Source organism: Rhynchophorus ferrugineus, unplaced genomic scaffold (genome assembly GCF_030347505.1).
Source record: "Rhynchophorus ferrugineus isolate W39M unplaced genomic scaffold, kcgeb_rfMv2 rfM1, whole genome shotgun sequence".
Taxonomy (NCBI): domain Eukaryota; kingdom Metazoa; phylum Arthropoda; class Insecta; order Coleoptera; family Curculionidae; genus Rhynchophorus; species Rhynchophorus ferrugineus.
In genome coordinates this window covers 38385218-38407839 of record NW_027472580.1, presented here as the reverse complement: position 1 = coordinate 38407839, position 22622 = coordinate 38385218, and the positions used below count along the sequence as shown (strand labels likewise).

General features: G+C 28.8%; 1 long non-coding RNA gene across 1 annotated transcript; it reads right to left on the bottom strand.

The window, feature by feature from the left end:
- Window positions 1-826: 826 nt before the first annotated feature.
- On the bottom strand, window positions 827-2473 carry LOC143193818 (uncharacterized). Its single transcript, XR_013005107.1, has 3 exons — window positions 1346-2473; window positions 1036-1193; window positions 827-980 (listed from the first exon to the last, which is right to left on the bottom strand). It is a non-coding gene; the product is annotated as an uncharacterized LOC143193818 (long non-coding RNA).
- Window positions 2474-22622: the final 20149 nt, after the last annotated feature.

Below are 22622 nucleotides of genomic sequence, written 5' to 3'. Positions count from 1 at the left end.
GTGAGGAACCACAGAGATTGGAGGGGGACTGGGGTGTAAAACCCACTATAATTCAAAACACTTTGTATATATAGCCAGTGTAAAGTTATAACCAACGATACAAAACAATGAGTTCATGTCGTGTATCACTAAAACGGTAAATATTTTATTAAAGCCTTCAGTGGAATCTTGTCATGGAATTTTTAAACAATTTGCACTTTAAACCATCCCAGAACTTTTATTTTCTACTCATTTATGTTATTTTATTTATTTATTAAAATTGTTTAATTTAACAAACGTGAAGCTAAAATAAATAAATCCTTATACTTAGAGGCCATTTAAAAAAAGGTCAATCTGTCAATATTTTCAGCTGTTTTCCGTGTCACTCTCTTCATAACATAGGATTTAAATGTAAAAAATCGTATTTTGCATATCTGATATGAAACTAAAACCGAACGTAAATTAGTTAAAAAATCATCGTAGAGGAAAAAATCCCTAAATCCCAACTCATAAATAATTTCGTTTAGAAAAAGCGCCGGACTAATTCTTCCAACATTAGATAATGGATGGCTGGTCGAGCTCGACAATGATAAGGGTAGTTTTCAAGTTGCTGTAACCGATGACTATTATCTTGAAAGTATTTTCGAGCAAATTAATCTATTTTATTAGACGCTATATTTGCTTTACTTATATAATAAATCAATTGATCACAATGTTGCTGGATCAACTTTGATTTTGTAATTGACTCACAATCAACCAAAATTCTAATCTAAATAAAATAATTAAACGAAAATACAATTATCAAATATTATTTATTTTAACATATTAGTACATTAAATGCTTATATTATCGACTATAGGACTTGAAACTATAATTATTTATACAGTTATAAAAGTTTGTAGCTTATGTTATGTTTTATTATAATTACATTACACACCCCCTTTAAGATAGAGTTCTAGGCTCCTTTTTATATAGTTATAGCACCTGGTGGCTTAATCCACCTAATTAACAATTGTACAGTAATATATTTTAGTCTTTTTTAGATAGCATATTTACCTTTTACGCTTAGTTCTTGGATCTTTCAGTATAGTGGTTCCGTGCAAAGACATTTTGATATCACTATATTTCTCCTTAGTTTGTTCTGTTGATACACGTTTGTTTTCTTGATAAAATTAGATTTAATTACTCCATTCTCCTTAATGCATTTGCCATATCTGCAAAACAGTTACTATTCTTTCTCCACTGACACATTTTAACCAAATGCTCATATATATTCTGAACAATTACACATATATCTGTGCACATCAATCTTTTGCACTATACAAAAATATTTTCTACAGTTCTCATATATTAATAATATACTCACCTTTACTTGTTTCCACTCTCATCACCGTGCCTTAGAAATTGAGAGCATTGAATCATATCATATTCAGAAAGTAACATTCTAGTGAATAACTAAGCTGTTAATTTCCGATCTATCTAACATTTCTTCACAATCCACCCTTAAATTTATTCTTCAATATACCTATTGAGTTGACCCAAACCGGAGGTGTTATTAATTGAAATAATAAGTAGTAATATTTCCATTAGCTCCCAACTCTTCTATATCTTTCAGACTATCAGTTTCCTTTGAAATAATTGTATTAAATTATGTTTGCATTTAACAATTACTCATTATTTTTATACTTTTCATATATTTAGTCTCTGATAGAGCTAACATCAAATTAATCTTGATTCGTCGCCCATTTCCTATAGGGACGTTATTTTTTTCGGCGAATTCAAGATTGTATTTTTCGTTTGAGATAATTCAGTGGCCATGTCCATACTAAAACTCAGTGCATCTCAGTAACAAATATTTTCGATAAAAATCACAGCAAATTGATATTTAACAGCAAAAATGCTTACCTCTCTAACGCATTTTACTGACGAAAGGGGGGCCTCCGTATCTCGTTCTTGTTCATAATAACTTATTAGAGATTAGAAACAATATGTTCTGTTTGGCTTCGGATTTTTTAATCTGAGTAATAAACAGCGATTTGAAATTTATAAAAATAAGCAAAGCACTAAAACAACGATTGCCAATTAATAACCTCCTATCACTATTGTTTTGAAGAATTTTGTACACGTTTGACAACCGGGCGACTTTAGCAGGCTAGTTTGGTTACACGTTCGACCTTATCAGACGGCATTGTATCACTTTTTAACTAGAATAAAATGAGAAGGCAAATATTGTCTGATTGTAAAATGGATTTACAAATTGCGGCATGCAATATATTAAACATCTCGATGACGTATGTTCAAAACTTCTTTTGGTAAACTATATATTAAATCTAATATTACATTGAGTATAAGGGTTATGTTCTTTAAAATGACTTAATTGTTACCTGAATTTTAAAGCCTTGTTCGAAGTGAGTTATCTATGATAAAACATAATGTTCAAACATTGTATTAAACGGTTTACAGTTGTAAAATGAGCTTTGTACATTTTAGTTTACATTTAGATATAGCAGATTCCATTAAATAAAGGAAACAATTATAATGTACAAGAACTACCAGAAAATTATCAAAATACCAAATTAATTTAAAACAAATGGAGGTAGGAATAATGTAATCATATTTAAATATTATGGAAAAAATCGCCCACGCAATATCGGTAGCGTTTGTTTAATAAAAAATCATTACTAAAAATATATTTTCATGCCCCTGCAGCTGTTTTATTCCCAATATGGAAAAATTTTAAATTGCTTTTTCCTTTTTTGTGTTACAGAAATAGCATACTATGCATGTTTGGTTAAAATACTTGTCATTGTTACAGTTTTTTATATATTCAGGCATTAATTCATAGCCATACAAAATGATTAAAGAAAAACCAATTTGGGATTTTTGTAATAATCTACTTAAAGCTCTGTAATGTTTATTCAATGAAGCCATACGAATTGACGTTTAAAAGTATTTGAGAGGGACGATTGTAGAAATTATGTGATGTTTATGATATGATTAGTGAGAATAGTAAAAAAATTTATGGAGTTTCCGTTTGAGAATTGCTTCTGAAATGAAACGAAAACGAGACATTTTGAAATCAAACAAATCGTGTTTCAAAAAAAAACAACATAAGCTGCTCCAACCGAACTAATTAAAGAAAGAAAAACCACAATTGATCTACAGAAAATGAGTTGTCTTAACGATAGTTTTGGACCGTGTATATTTTTAATGACCCGGCAAAAATTGGCTGACAAACTTTACATTCCAACTAACTGTAATTTAGGCTTCTGCAAAACTTTCTTAAAAAATAACTGACTGAATAAAACTGATTTTGAATTTTAATTATATATATATATATATATATATATATATATATATATATATATATATAGCTCTTTCAAACTGAAATAATATGAGACGGAAAATATTTAATAAATCGAAATACGCCTAAATCAAGCAACAAACATTTTGGTCTCCGGCCGACGCGCTGCCAACTTACACGATTCGTCGTTTCTGTTACACGTAAATAAACCAAGAACGCCTTAAGTCTTTAAATTAAAATCTGACCGCGCCGTACCACAAAATGACAAAATGAAATGAGCAATTTTGAATCGGAAGAAAAATCCTTAATTTTTATTTAATATTTATTTTATTAAATTTTAAACGTTGCTAAAACGGAAAGTTAGTGGTTAAAAACATTATTAAACGAAGTTATTTAGTTTTAAGCAGTGTCATTTAAGATGTTGTATTATTCTCATATTGTTGGAACTATTTAAGTGTTTTGGTATGTTTGGATAAATCCGATCAAGTATGATTACGTAAAGTTTTATTTTAATTTTTTTGTAGATATAACAATTCAATATGTCCACTTGATGTACCACCATACGGTATGAACTGATTGTAATTGATATAGTTCTACACACATAGTATATCATTGTCTAAGCTAATTCTAAATGTTATTAAGATTTTTTTTTAAATTTTACTTATATTATCTTCTTATTAATTTCATGTTATTTTAGTTAACGCATTTCTTAAAAAGGCACTAAACGAACCTCGCAGCTAATAAATACCTTAATTTGTACATCAAGGGTTAAAATGAGTATCGCAAAGAATAGAATATTGACAATTATTTTATATATTTCAAAGTAGAAGGCAGTAGAGAAGCAAAATGGAAAAAATCAAAAGTGAGATCAAAGAGTGGACAATTTAGTTAAAGAAATTATTCTTTAAATCAACCTGACAAATTTATGATTATTGCAATACATACTTTAGAAATCTGTGGATAATATTCAAAGACTATATGAATACATAAATTAAGTAATGTAGATACTCAATGTTTTAATTGAAACTAACTACACAATTTTCACAGGTGGACCACAGAACATCTAAAACAAATTATGAATTATTAATAGTAAATTTGTTAAAATTTTAAATAATTAATAAATATTAAGTTATTAACGATTTATCATAAAAGTTATATAACTATATGACATTTTATTTTTTCAACATTGCATCAGTTATATCTGCTATTTATTTTATATACCTAAGTTCTGAAAAATCAATATACTTGTAGATACAATCCTTTGATACACCATTCAAAATTGTTAAATATTAATGACGTTGGTTATTGTTTCATTTATTATACCATATTTATTTTTATAACATAAAAGTAAAGAAAGTCCATATATCTTATATTTGAGTTATTGCAGTTATGAAAATAATGTTATGATAATTTGTTATCAGATTCAGTTTAGTGTTAACTGCATATTACTGTTAAAAAAATACATTAATTTTTACATCAAAAGTTAAAATTGGTGTTGCAAATAATATTAACGAGGGTTATGAGGATTACGAGATTAACAATAGATGTAAATTTATATTTTTATTTCCCCGTTTGTAGGGAAGTCTGCTATCACAAGTCTAGAAAGGTCTTTGCGAAAAAAATGTTTACACATTTTCTAATTTTTTTTTAATAGCAAAGCCTATAAATGTTTTAAATAATATCGATATATCCATGTTTTTCTCCGCAGTCCACATCTCTTATTTCATTATTAACGCTAACACTTACCCATATGTATAGGTAACAAAAAAATTGAGTTTGAGTGGAAAAGATTTTCTACCGCAAACTAATAAACAAGTAACATCGGTATATAATGTTCAATAGTAATCAATGTATATTTACAAGGCTAAGACTTATAAAAGACTAAAGTTATAAAGAATTTAAAGAAATTCTTAATGTATACAATGTTTCTTTAACATTTCAGTCTACCTTAATAATAATTTATATTATATTTATTCTTTGATGTAAATATTTATTATTGAATAAAAAGAACAATTAAGACTATAATCAATGATTAATAAAAGTATCAAATGTAAGCAGATGACTTCAATAGTGTTATACGACTAAGTTCTACTTTGTTTAATCTTCCAAAAAGGACAGTATTTATTTTGGACATTACGAACAATATATTAATATAATTGAAAAAAAAATTTGCGTGTTCGAACGTATCAGACAGCATTATAACTCTTTTAACCTGAAATAATGTGAGACGAAAAATATTCAAATAAATAAATTCCAATAAAAGCCGGTTTGGTGGCGCAGTGAAAAAGGCGAAGGGACGGTCCACCTACTGTTGCGATAGCCGTGGGTTCGAATCCTGCTGTGGCATGGTCGTAAATTTATGTTTGTGATTGTTTAAAATTTGTGAATGTTCTAGGCAAGAGTGTAAAATCCGATAAGGAAAATGATCCCAGTCACGCCAGTAACCAGGCTGGGTAAGACCGGATGTCTTCTGCGATGATTTCTAAAGTTGGTCACTTGCCAGTCGGTAGGCTTTAATGCTGAGGACAGTGGTTCGGAGCCCACGTTAAACTTTAGGCCCAGTCTAGATAAACCCATAGTTGGTAAAAGGAGACTTTAAATTATATCAAAAAAAATTTCAATAAAACCAAATACACCTAAATCAAGCAACAAATATTTTGGTCTCTGGCCGACATGCTGCCAGCTTCAACTTTTTACAATGTATTATTCGTCGTTTCTGTTGCACGTAAATAAACCAAGAACGCATAAGTTTTAAAATTAAAATCTAATACTTACCCATACTTATAGGTACCAAAAAAAAAGTGAGTTTTAGTAGAAAAGATTTTCTACCACAAACTAATAAACAAGTCACGTTGGTATATAATGATCAATAGTAATAAATGTATATTTACAAGGGTAAGACTTATAAAAGACTAAAGTTATAAAGAATTTAAAAAAATTCTTAATGTATACAAGGTTTCTTTAACATTTTGGTCTACCTTAACAATAATTTATATTATATTTATTCTTTGATGTAAATATTTATTATTGCATAAAAAGAACAATTAAGAGTATAATCAATGATTAATAAAAAGTATCAAATGTAAGCAGATGAATTCAATAGTGTTATACGACTAAGTTCTACTTTGTTTAATCTTCCAAAAAGGACAGTATTCATTTTGGACATTACAAAAAATATATTAATATAATTTAAAAAAGTTAAAATATATATAAATTTTTGTAATACATATTTAACATATACATAATTTATTTTTAAACAAAACCAAAATCTTATATATATATATATATATATGTTCGCCGATTTCTCCGTCAATTGTGGGTGGAGTTTAATACTATTTTTATTCGAAAGAGTGCACTTCCGAGGTGGTCCCATTGGTAGCAAATCAGGATCTGTTGGGGCGAAGGGGAGAAATTGTGGGAAACACTCAAATTTCAGTGGCACGTACAAAATTTTCACATATTTTTCATCTAAAATAATCAGATATGTGTGTAAAATTTTATTGCTGAGCAGATCTGACCAAAGATCGCTTTCTAATTTCAGCTCCCAAATAGAGGTCGCGGGTTCGATTCCCGAACGGAACAATAACTTTTTCTTCTCGTTTAGTTAGAACATTTATCGAATTGCCTAATAGCGGACCCCGGGGCCTGAAGAACTGTGCACCTTTACTTGCCCTACCCATTGTAATATTAAATAACATAACAGCGTAATTTATCGAATAAATATAACACTAAAAAGAGAAAAATAAAATAAAAAAAATTAACTGACTCCAAAGAATTCCTTATTAAACTCACTAAAAAATAAAAAATAATCTAACTTAGATCCTTAACAAAAAAAAAACATTTTAAAATAAATTATGTACATAATAAATTAATAACTAAATAAAATAATCAAGAAACCTTATTTAACCTACCTACTACACGTATTTCATATTATACTATATACACACAATTTAGTTTAATAACTACCTAAATCTATTTATCTATTTACAATTTTATTTTAACTACTACCAACTAATCACTTTGAAGTATGTGCAAAGCCCAAACAATTCAATAATAATATAATTTTGTGCATATAAAAACATCAAATTACCAACGGAACAAATCTAAATTATTATAACTGTTTGGGTTAAGCACTTCAAAGTAGTCAATTGGTACCAATTAAAATAATATTCTAAATAAATAAACAGATTTAGGTACGTTTTAAGCTAAATTTTGTGTATATAGAAGAATATAAAATATTTATAGCAGATAGGTTAAATAAGGTTTTTGATTATTTTTATTTAGTTATTACGATTATTATATACATACATATTATGTACATTTTTTACTTTTTAGTGAATTCCTTTTGAATTGTTTGAAGTCAGTTTATTATTTTTTTGTTAAAAATATTTTTTAGATTTACTTATAATTTATCATAGCTATGTATAAAATCAACCATATAAGCCTTGATATGTTTCTATCCTCAAAATTTGAAATGTGCTCTATAGATTGACTTGAAATATTTGCACAATATTATATTATAAATAAACTTTAACCGACACAAAAAACTTTAAGCCCTTTAATTTTTTATTTATGTATATCCCGTCCTATTGGGGGCCTTAGTCTATATTCTAGTGATATTCATGTATAAACATCAATGGTTTTCTTTTAAATGCAACTCACTACATTACACTGCAGAAGGTCAAATTGTTTAATTCTTTTGAGTCTGTTTCCTGTTATGGTGTTATCTAAGAGTTACAATTCTCCGATATTAATAGAAGAATATATTCTCCTATGATATCTCCTTGCGATTCTCTTTATTTTCTGAGTAACAAACGGTATCTGAAGGTATAAGTGATCCGTCTTATGGTACCTGGCTGCACTTATTATGCTTCTTATGGCTATGCTCTGGAAAATTTGTACTATATTTACATTTTTTAGGGAAGATTTCGATAATATAATTTCGTAGGTTGACATAGGTTTTGGTACTTGTTTTATAATAGTCAATTATATTCTAATAATTACGATTCTCTTCCAATTAACCCAATATTACATTTTCCTATATTTAAGCTCCAGTTCTTTCATTTTCTTTTCTACATGTTCATTCCAGCTAAGTTTTTTATTAATAATCGTTCCAAAAGAGAATTGGTGTCACTACACTTCCTTGTTAACATTACCCTTGTTTATTGTAGAGCAGGCTTTCTCTTATTTCACTCCAAACATTCTGGCTTTGATGTAAAATTTTATTAGTTTATCTATTTGTCATTTGTAACCTTTTTTGTTACTTAAACCGATATAATAAGCCTATAAGAATTACTACTTGTATATTTTCAATGAAAAATATAGTACTATGCACCCCTTCAATTGTTGAATGTTTATTAATACCCAAATTGATGTGTCGTTATTTGGTTTTTCTCCATAATCTAATTTTATATTTGATTGTATGTTGGAATGCAATAAATTACGGCTAATATAATCCTGAATCTACTTGATTTAACAGTTACTGTTTTTATCTGGTTTTTCTTGATGAACTAAGCCCGGATTCTTTATAGTGACTTAATAGTAAATGTTTTTTTGTTATTATTGCACTTCCTCCTATTGTGGTGTTTGTAGATATTATGTTGTGATAAAAATTATATCTTTTGAATGAAATAAAGGAGTAATTTATCAAATTGGTTTCAGATATTAGATAAATATTTATTTTTTTTAGTTCTACGTCTACTTCTAGTTCAGCATAATGCTGCTGAATCCCATTAGCATTCCAAATTGAGATGTCTTGATTTGCCATTTCTGGTACTTGAAGCCATCATAGAAAGAGATTCGATCGTATTATTCTGCTTATACGGTTTTGCTATGAGTTTAAAAATAATTCTTTGATGCTAACTTTTTTATTGTTTTGCTTTGGTTATTTGGTTTATGCTTTAGACATAAGCTATTTGTTAAGTCACCTACCAATTAGGCACTATCTACATTTCAGCTACTATTTCTTGTAGTTTAGCTTGATTTACTTTGTTTCTCGTGTAACATTTTAACAACTACAGAATATCTTTAGCTTACTGGGTATTCTTCGTTACAATTTGTGCAATTCGTTTTAGCTTCTTTCAGGTTTCAGCAGTCTGTAGTGAAGTGCTTGCTGCACAATTTACACACCTTGGTTCCTCTTTGCAAAATGTCTGTGTGTAATTGTAAATGCAATTGGCATCTCTAGTAGCACAATACCAACAATTTAGATTTTTAAGTGGTTCAATTTGTATTTCAGCATCTAGCATCTTAAGTTGATTTAAAATTGAGCCATGCCCACAGAAATAATCATTATTGTGTTTGATTCTTAATTGAACAATGTTTTTCTCTTAGTAAAACTATATTCAGTAGAACAGTTTTAGTGTTAGTTTAGCTACATTGTTAATTAAGTAGGATTAGCTAATATAATATGAAAATAAGAGCTAGATGACAAAACAGTCCATATATTTTAAATTTCTTCAAAATTACTCCAATTTAAAAACAAGAAAACTTAGAACAATGCTTACTGAGTGTTTCAGAAATTGCTTTCTGTTTTTTTTTTAAAGTAAACACGTTATCTGCTATTGATAATTAAAATGAATTTATTCAAAATAGTTTCAATTTGATTCTATATATTTCGCTTATCTTTCAGACAATTTATGGATGACATTTAAACATTTCTTTTTTTTGTTTGATATATGAAATGACGTAAAACAGTTGCGATGCTGCAAAATCACCATACAATATCTTTAAGCGTAGCGTGGCCGTTTTTCAAGCGATGCAGAGTTCATATTGATCAATTGTTACCGGTAGCGGTCAGTATTAATTGGTTTTGAGATTTTAACAGTTCATATAATTATCATATACACTAACTTTAGTCCCGCCAGGCACAAAACCTAATCATATCAAGCTATTTGGCTTTACAGTTAAAGGGAAAATATTTTCTGATTATTTCCATTCTTCATTACCCGTTACTGTTTGATTCAGAAACGATTTCCTTTCACAACTCAAATGCAAGATTTCACTGACGATTTTTCTGTTTTCTAATTGCCTCTCGTTAAATTCATGTGGAACCTTGCAATCATTGAAGGAATACAATGAGAACAGAAAAAGAATACACCCATACTCGTATTTTGCGCCCAGTAAGCTTGAATAAATGCGAAGTTACTCTACCTAACCTCGGTCTTATTAATCATCCAGCTAATAGATACCAGATAACAAAAATGTACGACTACCTATCGGATGGATCGTCTTATAAATATCTTTACGAAAGAGGAGACAAGAAAAGTGTATGGAAATGTACATGAAAAGTGTATGCGAAAAATGACAGAATTGGATAGATTGAAGAAGATCAAGAAAAACATAGATGCTGAAGTTGAAAAATTAGATACAAAACGAAAATTCAGAGAGTCCTTGTTAAGAAGATTGTTCTTACATCAATTATGGAGCAATATCGATTTGTAATGTGCAGGAAAATACTCAACATGTATGTACAACTGTGTTAAGAAAGGTCTCAAATTATCAAGTAATTTTTTTATATTGATAATATTAAATTTTATGAATTATGTAATTTGCCAGCTTTTTTAAATATTTAATGATAATTATATCGTTATAAATTATATTTAGCTATAGTACATGTTATTTTTATATAATAACTTTCATGTAAATTGTATTGTTTATTTTTCATTAATAACATTGTTAACAATATTTCGCAAGTTATTGGTTTAGTACATAGTTTATATTAAATTTCTAATATTAATGCAATCTATATTGTATTAAAACCAATTGTTAAGATAATATTAAATCACTTGTTACATATAACTGATTAAGTTGATAGGAATTATATATTTTATTGTAATTTACTAGTTATTTATATTTACTTTGATCTACGTTTTTAAAACAAAACTAATTTCTTGATTAGCTCTATTCTTAAATATTGTATATTATATAGATTTTTTAATATTTAAATTTTAAATACAATAAAAATTATTAAATATTTTACAAAACTGTACAGAGTATAAAGTTTACAAGTTATTTATACGATCAGCATTCGATATACCCAACAATGTCAATCTTATATGCACCGATCAAAATATTTCATTATCAAAACAGTTCACTAAATCATTTAGAAATTTAAAATGTCACATTAACGAAATTACGGAAATCGTATTGGGGTCTACACCACCGTCCTGAACATAAAAATCACGTCATTGAAACCTGTCGTGTGTATTTTATGTAGAATAAAATGTCTTTAACGAATATATTGTACGATTCCAAAAAATAAATAAGGAACTTTAATATTTAACTAAAATTTAAAAAATGCCTGCCGTTAATATATTTTTAAATACATAACAGTATAAATAAAATATACTTATTTGCGCAATTTAGCCCAAAATATCAGATAATTGCGGTATTCGGCGTAGTAATAGGTTTGTTCCATTTGAATACATTTTGGGTGTATACTCAGGGCAATAGCAAGAAAAGCTTTTTTTGTTTCAAAAATCATCGTATTGAACGGTGAAAAAGTGGCGATATTTTTGCGCCGCAAACACAAACAAATCATTCAGAATGAATATGGCATTAATTTTGAATCAACATTTATGATTCTGGCTAAATATACCATCAAACTGGTTTGTTGTTCTTCCTGTTGCAGATTCAAATTGTGTGCAAATATATTTTATGGTCATACTTATTGGGTTACATTTGGATGTTTTATGCCATAGTATTTCAATAATTTTTTTCATAAATGTTGATTTAGTTAATTATTTGAAATGTATTGTCCAATAAAACGTGGTGTCAGGAGTTACCTGCCAATCACTAATCACAATATGTCACGTATCGCGAGTCACTCGAATCTCGACTCAATCACGAAATTTTTATTAATAGTCCATTATCGACAAGTCCAACTTATCTATGAACTATTCACAAATAATTAAAGTTAAAAGAAGAATTTACAAATGCTACCTCACAGATGATTTTGTAAAGGGGATGGACCGATCTCTGAGATCAGAGGATGTGATAACCCAACGTGGGAGGTACTGTGTAATTATATATAATTCGTTTGAGCCCTATCAGTAAATAATACAATAAAAAGTAAAGTAAAAATTAAGTTTTTTTATTACACAGTATTTGTCGGTCTCAGAGGACAATTCCAAATGGATGGTTGTTTACTATGTTAACTTATTGTTAAAAAAAGGTCTATAGTATGAATCGTATAATAATAATAATAATAATAGAACAAAGTTATACTAAAAAGTAATTGTAGGGATGCAATATATTAATATCAAAATGTAATAAAAGTAGGTAGAGCAAGTAACTATATTAATTTTAAAAAATAATAAATTTCTTATTCAGTATTCACCTACTGCAGTGGTTAGAGTCTTTTAACCTATATCATACAAATTTTCGAAAGAAATGGGTGATCGTAAGTAAGCTTTTTAAAACACTTTACTATATCTATCTTGTATTACATTTTTCATAGCGTGGATTTAAGAGTAAATAAAACAATTTATTATTTTCAGAAACCGAACCTCTAGATTTGAGCATGCCCAAGGAGGAGAATTTGCCGCTGAAAAAGGTAATTATGACTAATTATAATTAATATAAATTCTTAGTTAATTCTATGATTATCATTTGCAGCGGAAAAATCTACTAAAATATCTAGTTGCCTTAGTGGAACTAGAGGAGGGGGACATAACAAACGTAAGTATATGAAGTAAATTACGAATTACTGTTGACTATATACAATCTTTATTTTATTAGATGAAGACCCCCAACATAATATCGATGAAAAACGGTAATCCCAAGCGCTTACAAAGAAGTCGATTAGCAGAAGGGCGAATTCGACCACAAGCGCGAAGATATTTGCAGGCCGAATTCTGCTTAGTTCCTCCTGACGAACTGCATGAAGAAGATGTGGATATTAATAATCAATAATATTGTTATATTAATATTATTGATAATTTATTACTGATATATATAATATTATTTATATTTGTTTCGCTGTCAATTAAATTATTTTACTATTCAATACAATTTCTTCTTACAACTTAAATGTATCCATGTGATCAATTAGCCTAACAAAAACAATTGATGTTTAATCTAGGAGATGATATTATTTAAGCCACTATGTGAGAGAAAAGCTATAATATCATTTTTAGCATGTTAGTCCTAATTTACGTATATAGCCTATATTTAATTTAATAAAGTTTTAGTTCATAATAAAGTTTGTTTTTAATATAAATACAACCCAACAACCTGCTGTCGAGCAATATTCGTGTATATTTACCTTGTTTAATAAAAAAAAATCTATTAGATATAAATACTATGTCACAAGAAACTACATGGTGGCTTGGTTGGCGCAGTGGCAACATATATGCAATTGACTATATACAATCTTTATTTTATTAGATGAAGACACCCAATATAATATCGATGAAAAACGGTAATCCGTAATTTTATGTTTGTGTTTCTTTAACAATTGAGAGTGTCTGTAGGCAAGAGTGCGAATTTTGAGAAGGAAAATGATTCCAGCCACGCCGGTAACCGGGCTGTTACTCTTCAATAAATAAGTGACTTCCTTTCTTACCTCAAAAGCAAGATTTCACTGACTATTTTTCAGTTTTCTAATTGTTTCTCGTTCAGTTCATGTCACGTTCTAATACATATTTTCCATTGCTTGAAATCGTTGAGAAGTTGCAATGATCAAAAAACTAAACAACTCATACACCTTTCAACGGATGTAATACATTTATTAATGAACATGGCAGTTTGAGAATGATTAATGAAAAAATTAAAATATTTTAAGATTTCTCATAACAATTGCTATTTTTTTTTTCTATATAACGTTATTTGCATATATATTTTTAAATCAATAAGTCAAACAAAAAGCTATCTAAAAAAATAAATTTTATAAAATATTTTCGGTTGCAAATACAAATTTAAAAATAATTTCTAAAGATATTACTATTTTTCATACATCCAGAAAAACAAATAATAATGTCATGATAACTCCAAACCAAACAATAGCCCGCTTATACCCATTCCTATTTCCGTAAACTGTCTACTAATCACACGCATATTTTGCACCCAGTCAGTCTGAATAAATAAAAAGTTACCCTACCTAACATCATCCTCAGTTATTCATTCAGCTAATAAGTAGATAACAAAAATGCACGAATATCTATCGGATGGATCACCTTATAAATATTTTCTGCTTCTGCTGCAAGATATGCGCGAGAAAGCTAGAAAAATGATAACAGAATGGGGTAGATTGAAGAAAATCAAGAAAAATATTGATGTGGAAGTACAAAAATTTGATACAAAGAGAAAATTCAGAGAGTATTTGTTCAGAAGATTGTTCTTACATCTATTATAGGAAAATATTCACCCAGTATATACAAATGTGTTAAGACAGACCGTATGTTGGCAACTTATTTTATTATATTGATAATATTAATTTTTTACCATATTTAATTTATTTTACCAGATTTATCTAAATATTTATAGATAATTATATTGTTATAAATTATATTTAAGTATTATTGATGAAAATAATAATAACTTTCATGGAAATTGTATTTTTTATATTTTATTAATAACTTATTGTTAACATTAAGATTCAAATTATTGGCTTAGTATATAATCCACACTAATTTTCTTAGGAATTATAATATTTGCAATTATTCACTAGATATAGTGAATCTATACATTAATATATTCTATATTATATTAAAACATATTGTTAAGATAATTTCAAATAATTTGTTATATATAACTAATTAAGTTAATAGGAATTATATATTTTGTTGTGATTTACTAACATAGATATATATATGTAATTTGACCTACCTTTTAAAATTCTTATTATAAATTAATGAAATATAACAATTAATGAAATAAACAATAAATATTTATATTTTTTAATTGGTAAATAAATGATGATGATAAATGATAGTAAACTATGTATATTTAAAAAATTTTAATATTTAAATTTTACTTTGTAAAACTTAGATTTTTAACATAAAAACGCATTTTAAAATAAAATATGTGCCCATTCAACAATATTATGATATGATATTATTATTATAGATTTATTATAAATTAGATGCCATTTCATGTTTTTATATAATATAATTTAAATATTTATTTCAAAAATGTTGATTTAGTTAATTATTTGAAATGTATTGTCTAATAAAACATGGCGTCAGGAGTTACCTGCCAATCACTAATCACAATATGTCATGATGTATCGCGAATCCCTCGATACTCGACTCGAGCTCGAAATGATTATTAATAGTCTATTATTGACATATTCAACAAATCTATGAATTCTCCACAAATTATTTAAATCAAGAGAAGCCCCACCACGTAGATGACTTTGTAAAAGGGATACACAGATCTTTGAGATTAGAGGGGGTACCGACCCAACGTAGTAGGGGCTGTGCAATGATATTAAATTCGATTGAACCCCTTCAGTAAATAATACAATAAAAAATAAAGTAAAAATAAAGTGTCTTTTATCACACAGTATTTGTCGGTCTGAGAGGGCAATTCAAAAAAGTGCTTGTTTATTATGTTAACCAATTGTTAAAGAAAGATCTATAGTATAAGCCATATAATAATAATAATAAGAGATCAAAGCTGTACTATATAGTAATTGTAAGGATGCAATATACTAATATCAAAATGTAATAAAAGTAGGTAGAGCAAGTATCTATATTAATTTAAAAAAATAATAAATTTCTTATTCAGTATTCACCTAGTGCAGTGGTTAGAGTCTTTTTTACAATCAATAGCATACAAATTTTAGAAAGAAATGGGTGATCGTAAGTAAACTTTTAAAACACTTTACTATATCTATCTTGTATTACATATTCTCATAGCGGGAATTTAAGAGTAGATAAAACAATTACTTATTTTCAGAAACGGAACCTCTAGATTTGAGCATGCCCAAGGAAGAAAATTTGCCGCTGAAAAAGGTAATTATGACTAATTCTAATCAATAATCAATAAATTCTTAGTTAATTCTATGATGATCATTTGCAGCGGAAAAATCTACTAAAATATCTATTTGCCTTAGTGGAACTAGAGGAGGGGGACATTATAAACGTAAGTATATGAAGTAAATTGCGAATTAGAATTGACTATATACAATTTTTGTTTTATTAGGTAAAGACACCCAATATAATATCAATGAAGCAAGGTAATCCCGAGCGACTAAATAGAAGTCGATTAGCAGAAGGGCGAATTCGACCACAAGCGCGAAGATATTTGCAGGCCGAATTCTGTTTAGTTCCTCCTGACGTATTGCATGAAGAAAATGTGGATATTAGTCATAAATAATATAACAAATGAATTGTTGATATTTGTTTGGCTGCCAATTAAGTAATTTTACTATTCAATACAATTTCTCCTTACAATATTAACCGTAAATCCGTGTGATCAATTAGCCTAACAAAAACAAGTGACGTTTAAACTAGGAGATGATATTATATAAGACATTATATGAGAGAGAAGATAATATCAATTTTTGTTAGTCCTAATTTATGTATATGGTATATATTTAGTATAATAAAATTATGAATTAAATAAAGTGCAATTTTTATTACATCACAATCTATTACATTATTTTATTTACAATTTTAATACAATATTTGTGTATATTTTCCTCATTTTATAAGAAAAACTGTTAGATATAAATATTATATCAGAATAAATTATATGGTGGCTTGTTTGGCGCAATGGGACAAGCAACAGGACGTCTCTCCTACTATTGCGATAGTTGCGGTTTCGAAGCATCCTTAGACCCCAGTAACCAGGCTGGGTAAGACCGGAAGTCTTCAGGAATGATTTCTAAGTTGGTCACTCGCCAGTCGGTAGACTTAATGCCGAGGACTGTGGTTCGAAGCCCACGTTAAACTGTAGGTCTAATCTAGACTTTAACTACTCCAAAATTAAATAATTCACTAAACGTCATGCAGTCAATTTAATCCACCCACTCTTTATTAACTACATCTTATATTTACTCTATCCTAAAAATTCATAAAATTTATTTGGACACTGCCCTTTTTTACTATTTATTGCTTTATTGACTATTTTATTGATTTTTCCGTATTATAATTGCCTCGTTTATTTCATGTGACACCTATGACCCTGAATTAGATGCTTTCTGTCGAAATTTGGCTAATGGCCGGTTTTTCAATTTTTTGACACTAACACAAAAACTGTCAGAAATGGAGCTACGGGGTTTTCAATATAAGTACAGCAACCTATTTTTTTCATAAACTGCCGAATTTTCAATGGTTTCTGTCGGTTTTCGAAATCTTGAAAAATTCCTCCCATCCCCCCTTTGCACTTTTTTCGTCTAATCTTTAAAAGTAGGTTTCGGTAATTCCTTTAATCATATTTTGTACTCCAAAGCACGCCGATTAAAATCAAAGCCTCGCCTTTTGAATTGCCTCAAATAGTTTCTGAGATATGACACATTGTACTTTGATAAATTTGCCTAATCGCCGGTTTTTCAATATTTTAACAATAACGCAAAAATTGTAAGTATTTTTACGTTAATATTTGGTTTTACTACTGTTTAAGTCTAAGGAACTTTTGGTCTAAGGTCCTTTAGGTTTAAAGAACTATATCAAAAAGGTCTCTCTAAATAGTCAGATTAGGCCAATTAAATAAACCATTTGTAAATCTTTCAAAATCTTTTGGAATTAGTACAATTTAAAATTTTAAAAGTATAAATTATTTAAAGGGCATTAATTTTGTTAATGTTAAAAGGCAAAAAAAATCCTTTAAGATTGATTTTACCGATTAGGATATATCTATATATCTATATATCTATTTAGAATTAGCTCTAGTGCAATATAATATTATTTCTCTAGAATCATATCATTTATTATTAATTCTTCAACCCAATTTTTTGGGCCAAATTTCAACCTAAATCAAAAATTGGTTCTAAAAATCTAAATATCTCGTAAACAAATAGTATCGGGTTCTTGTTAATCTCGAATTTGATTAATCTGTGTCGGGATGAAATTTTTGCGTATGACGGGTTTTCTTTCAATTCTGTATATATGGCTTGCGATAAAGTGGACACATTAATATGTTCTCTATACAAGATATGTAAAATAAACCTTTACGTGATGCTATTATTCTTTGTACCATTTTATCCAAACTTACCAACAATACGGAAACGACCTAAAATAATTCAGTCTTCAACTTCATTTAACAATTTTTCAAAACACTCACTTTCCGTTTAAATATCGTTTCAAATGTAATATTGAGGACTTTGTTATCTGATTCAAAATTGCCCGCCGGCATTTTGCGATACATGGCTGCGAGGTTTTGAATTTAAAAATTACGCGATCATGGTTGTTTTATATACAACAGAAACGAAGAATAACGTACCGCATAAGAGTTGGAGCTGGAAGCGCCTAAAATATTTGTTTACATATTATATCACCGATTTTAAACTCTACTTTTTACCAATGATATTTTATCTGGACTAGACCTACTTTATGAACCCATATTATTCCGAAACGCGGTCATCGAAATTAAGCCTAACGACTACACAGTGGCCAACTCAGAGATTGTCCCAGGATTCGTTCGGTCCTTGCCTGGTTACTGCCGTGAATGGGATGGTTATTCCACTGTTGCTTATAAAGACATTTACCCCAGCAGAATTTTAACCCCTGACTATCGCAACAGTAGGGGGACCATCAAGTCACCGTAATCACTTCGCCACCAAGCCAACTATAAATATTTTAGAACTAAAAATCCTTTATATAAACCGAATTCAAACAGCGCCCAATTTGACTCCTCCAGGTACCCCTGTTTTACAAAAAAGGGTTATTCAGAATTTTTGCTAACCTGACTAATATATGGATGGAACATTTGTTGTTGCATTTGCATTTGCATTTGTACTGCAAATAGACAGATATATCCAAATATATATTCGTACCTAACAAAAGCAGCATCTATAGTACTTAGAATAATAAATTCAAGACCTGATAAACTATGGAAAGTTTATTAGATTGACGTTATCTATCCAATCTCAATTTTTTTAACAAACTATTACAAGTAATTAAATAGTAGTTAACAGTAAGAGTAATTTGAAGACTACTTGCGAATATCTGTATCTACGCGCCTAAATGAAACCTACAAAATCGTAAGTGAGGTACTTAATATATTTGGTAATAACATAAAAGTCCCAAGAGCCTTTATATAAATGTATGTCATTTACAAGCCCTATAGGTAAATATAAAAGGTTAACATTACATAAATATAGTTATAATATATAAAATATATATGGAAAAAAATACAACAAAGATGAATATTTACTGAGAGCGTATCAAACAATTGATTTTAAATTTTATTGAATACTCACATAATTGACATCACTTAGTCGATAAATATAACAATTCATCAATAATCAATCGGGGACGTGAATAATTCGTTAGAGATTAGCCAGATTACAAGCGAGTTATAACAAATAATTTTTTCTTAATATATACAACAGGTTTAAAAGACGACATTCTGATCCTGAACATGATGTCGTAGAAACTAACATGATCTCTATAATTGAAGAATATGGGATCTAACAATATCATGCTGACCGACAAGTAGTCGTAGAATTTAAAAAATAGATATTTGAAATCGCTAAAGGAAGAAGCGCAATAATAATTTTTTTAAAATTTAATAAGGGTCCACGCTTATTTTAAAAATAAAAAGGTAATAGCTGCTACTTGATAAAGTTGTTTCAGGTTTATATTAGCAGTAATTTACATTACTATTCAAGATACAATTAAATATAGAATCCGATTATAGAGAAATATCACATAACGACACTTCAGTTTGGATATTAAACAACATTCAACAATTGAATAGGTGCATAAAATAACAGATTGAAATAACATAAAATTGTATCGAAAAGTTACTAATAAATAAACTAATAAAATCTTATATCAAAGCCAGAATGTTTAGAGTCTTATAAAAAAAGTCGACTCTATAATAAAAAGGGTTATATTGACGCGTAAGTCTATTGCCAACAATTCCATTTTTGGAAAGACTACTGATGCAAAACGTAGCTGGAATTAACATGTAACAGTATAGGAAAGAACCGGAGCTAAAATTTGTTTTTATAGTTTATATTTGGTTTGATAAAGTCTTAAGGTAGAACAACCCAACAAGCCGCTGTTGATCAATATTTGTATATATTTGCTTGCTTTTTAAAAAATGTGTTAGATATAAATGATATGTCCAAATAAATTATATGGATTTTACTTATTAACAAAAACAACACATGACAATGACTGGGACTGGACAAGGCAATTGAAAGAAACCCCCAGCCCAATCATATTTCGGGTGATATCATACATTTTAAGACACCTAGTATTTATTTGAAAGATAACTTTTTATAACGAATACGTTATTGTTACATGAATAATAGCTCCGTTTTTGTTATATATATTGTTACTAATTTCCGAGGGAGTGTGAGATAATATATGAAATATAGACGCATAAAGATAGACATTAAAAACAAAAAATGGAGAACTGATAACATTGTAAATATAGCTAGCAAGAGATATTTTGAAATAATATTACACCTGCAAATGCCATTAATTTAAGTGTGATGGGGCCAATATTTGCCCCGTTTGATAAAAATATGTTAGATAAAAGTACTAGTCACCAGAAACTAATAGGTTCTAATATTAGTTTAAATATTGTATTGATATTGTTTATATTTGTTTCCAACTGTGTCTTGCTTAGATTACTACTACTTCCTCTTGTATTTATTCTATCCTAAAAATGCATAACATTTCACTTAGACACGCTCCTCTTGTTAATTTTGATTAGAATTATAATAACAAAAAACTTTTATAAATAGGACCATTCTTAATTTCAAGCTTTACTATAAACTTCAAACAAGATTTATTCTCATATTATTTATCCACAGAGTTAGTATTAAAATATTATAATATTTTAAAAATAATGCATAAACTTTCGGTCAATCATAAAGCCAATTTGGACCTAGAGCGATGCACTAAATATTACACCGACTAATAATCCAACGTACACAAAGCAAAATTCTACGATTAATGTTTAATATTTTTTTACATAATTATCTTACAGCAATATAACATTCATGCAACAAGTTAATATTTAAAAAGAAATCACATTATAGCATCATTTAGGAAATTCAAGACAAAGCTGTAATTGCACACCAGGATATAGACAAAATATAACATACAGTTCTAAATTTAATTATAAATATAAAATACTAGAGTTCTGTTAAACTTTTACCAGAATCCCTGTAAAGCGAAGAAACTATCAGTTTATCCAAATATACTGTCTGAGGAACTCAGCTATAGATTCAGATTTAGGTAATTTTCTGTATGTTCCTTGTTATACATTGTCATGGAGGTATCGATTGCGGATAAGATTCAGAAGTACAACATCAAATGAGTATTACAAGCTTGGGAAGAATAGAGTGAGAGGAGAAGGCCAATAGTGCTTGCCAGTATTCAATCAATCAAATACTTGTCATGATTTCTTTAATTACACAATTTAGAAAATTACCAACTGCACTTATATTAAAGGACTTTACAGTTGTATTATTATTTCAAAATATCTTATGCTGGTTATCTCTACGATGTTATCAGTTCTCCGTTTTCTATATTTAATGTTTATCATTATACTTCTATTTGCTTCTATCCAACACTCCCCCGGAAATTAATATCAATAAAGGTCAATTTGAATTTCCCCGGCCTACCATAGTATAACACATTTTTTTGGCAAAAATGTTTTTTTTCTTCAACATAATTCCCTTCGAAGATGATACACTGATTATAGCGACCCTCCAACTTTTCGATACCATTTTTGTAGTACGATTTGTCCTTTGCTCCAAATAGGCCTGAATTTCGGCGATAACCTCTTCATTTGACGAAAATTTCTTCCCAGCGAGTATTCTTTTGAGATCTCAGAATAGGAAATAGTCGCTTAAATAATAGAAAAGCAATTTGAAGCCTAATTCATGGATTTTTGCCGTCGTTTTTACTGACTTGTGACACGGCGCATTGTCTTGGTGAAGGAACACTTTCTTTTTATTCAAATGCGGCCGTTTTTCGCCGATTTCGTCCTTCAAGGAGTCTAATAACTCTATAATAGTCGCTGTTGGTGGTCCTTCAAGGTAGTCAGTGAAAATTATACCATGCGCGTCCCAAAATACAGACGCCATAAATTTTCGAGCAAATTCCTCATGTGCGGTCCACTCGGATAACTGTAGATTGGACTTCAGAGTGAAATGATGGAACCATGTTTCATCCGTTGTCACATGTCGACGCAAAAACTCGGGTTT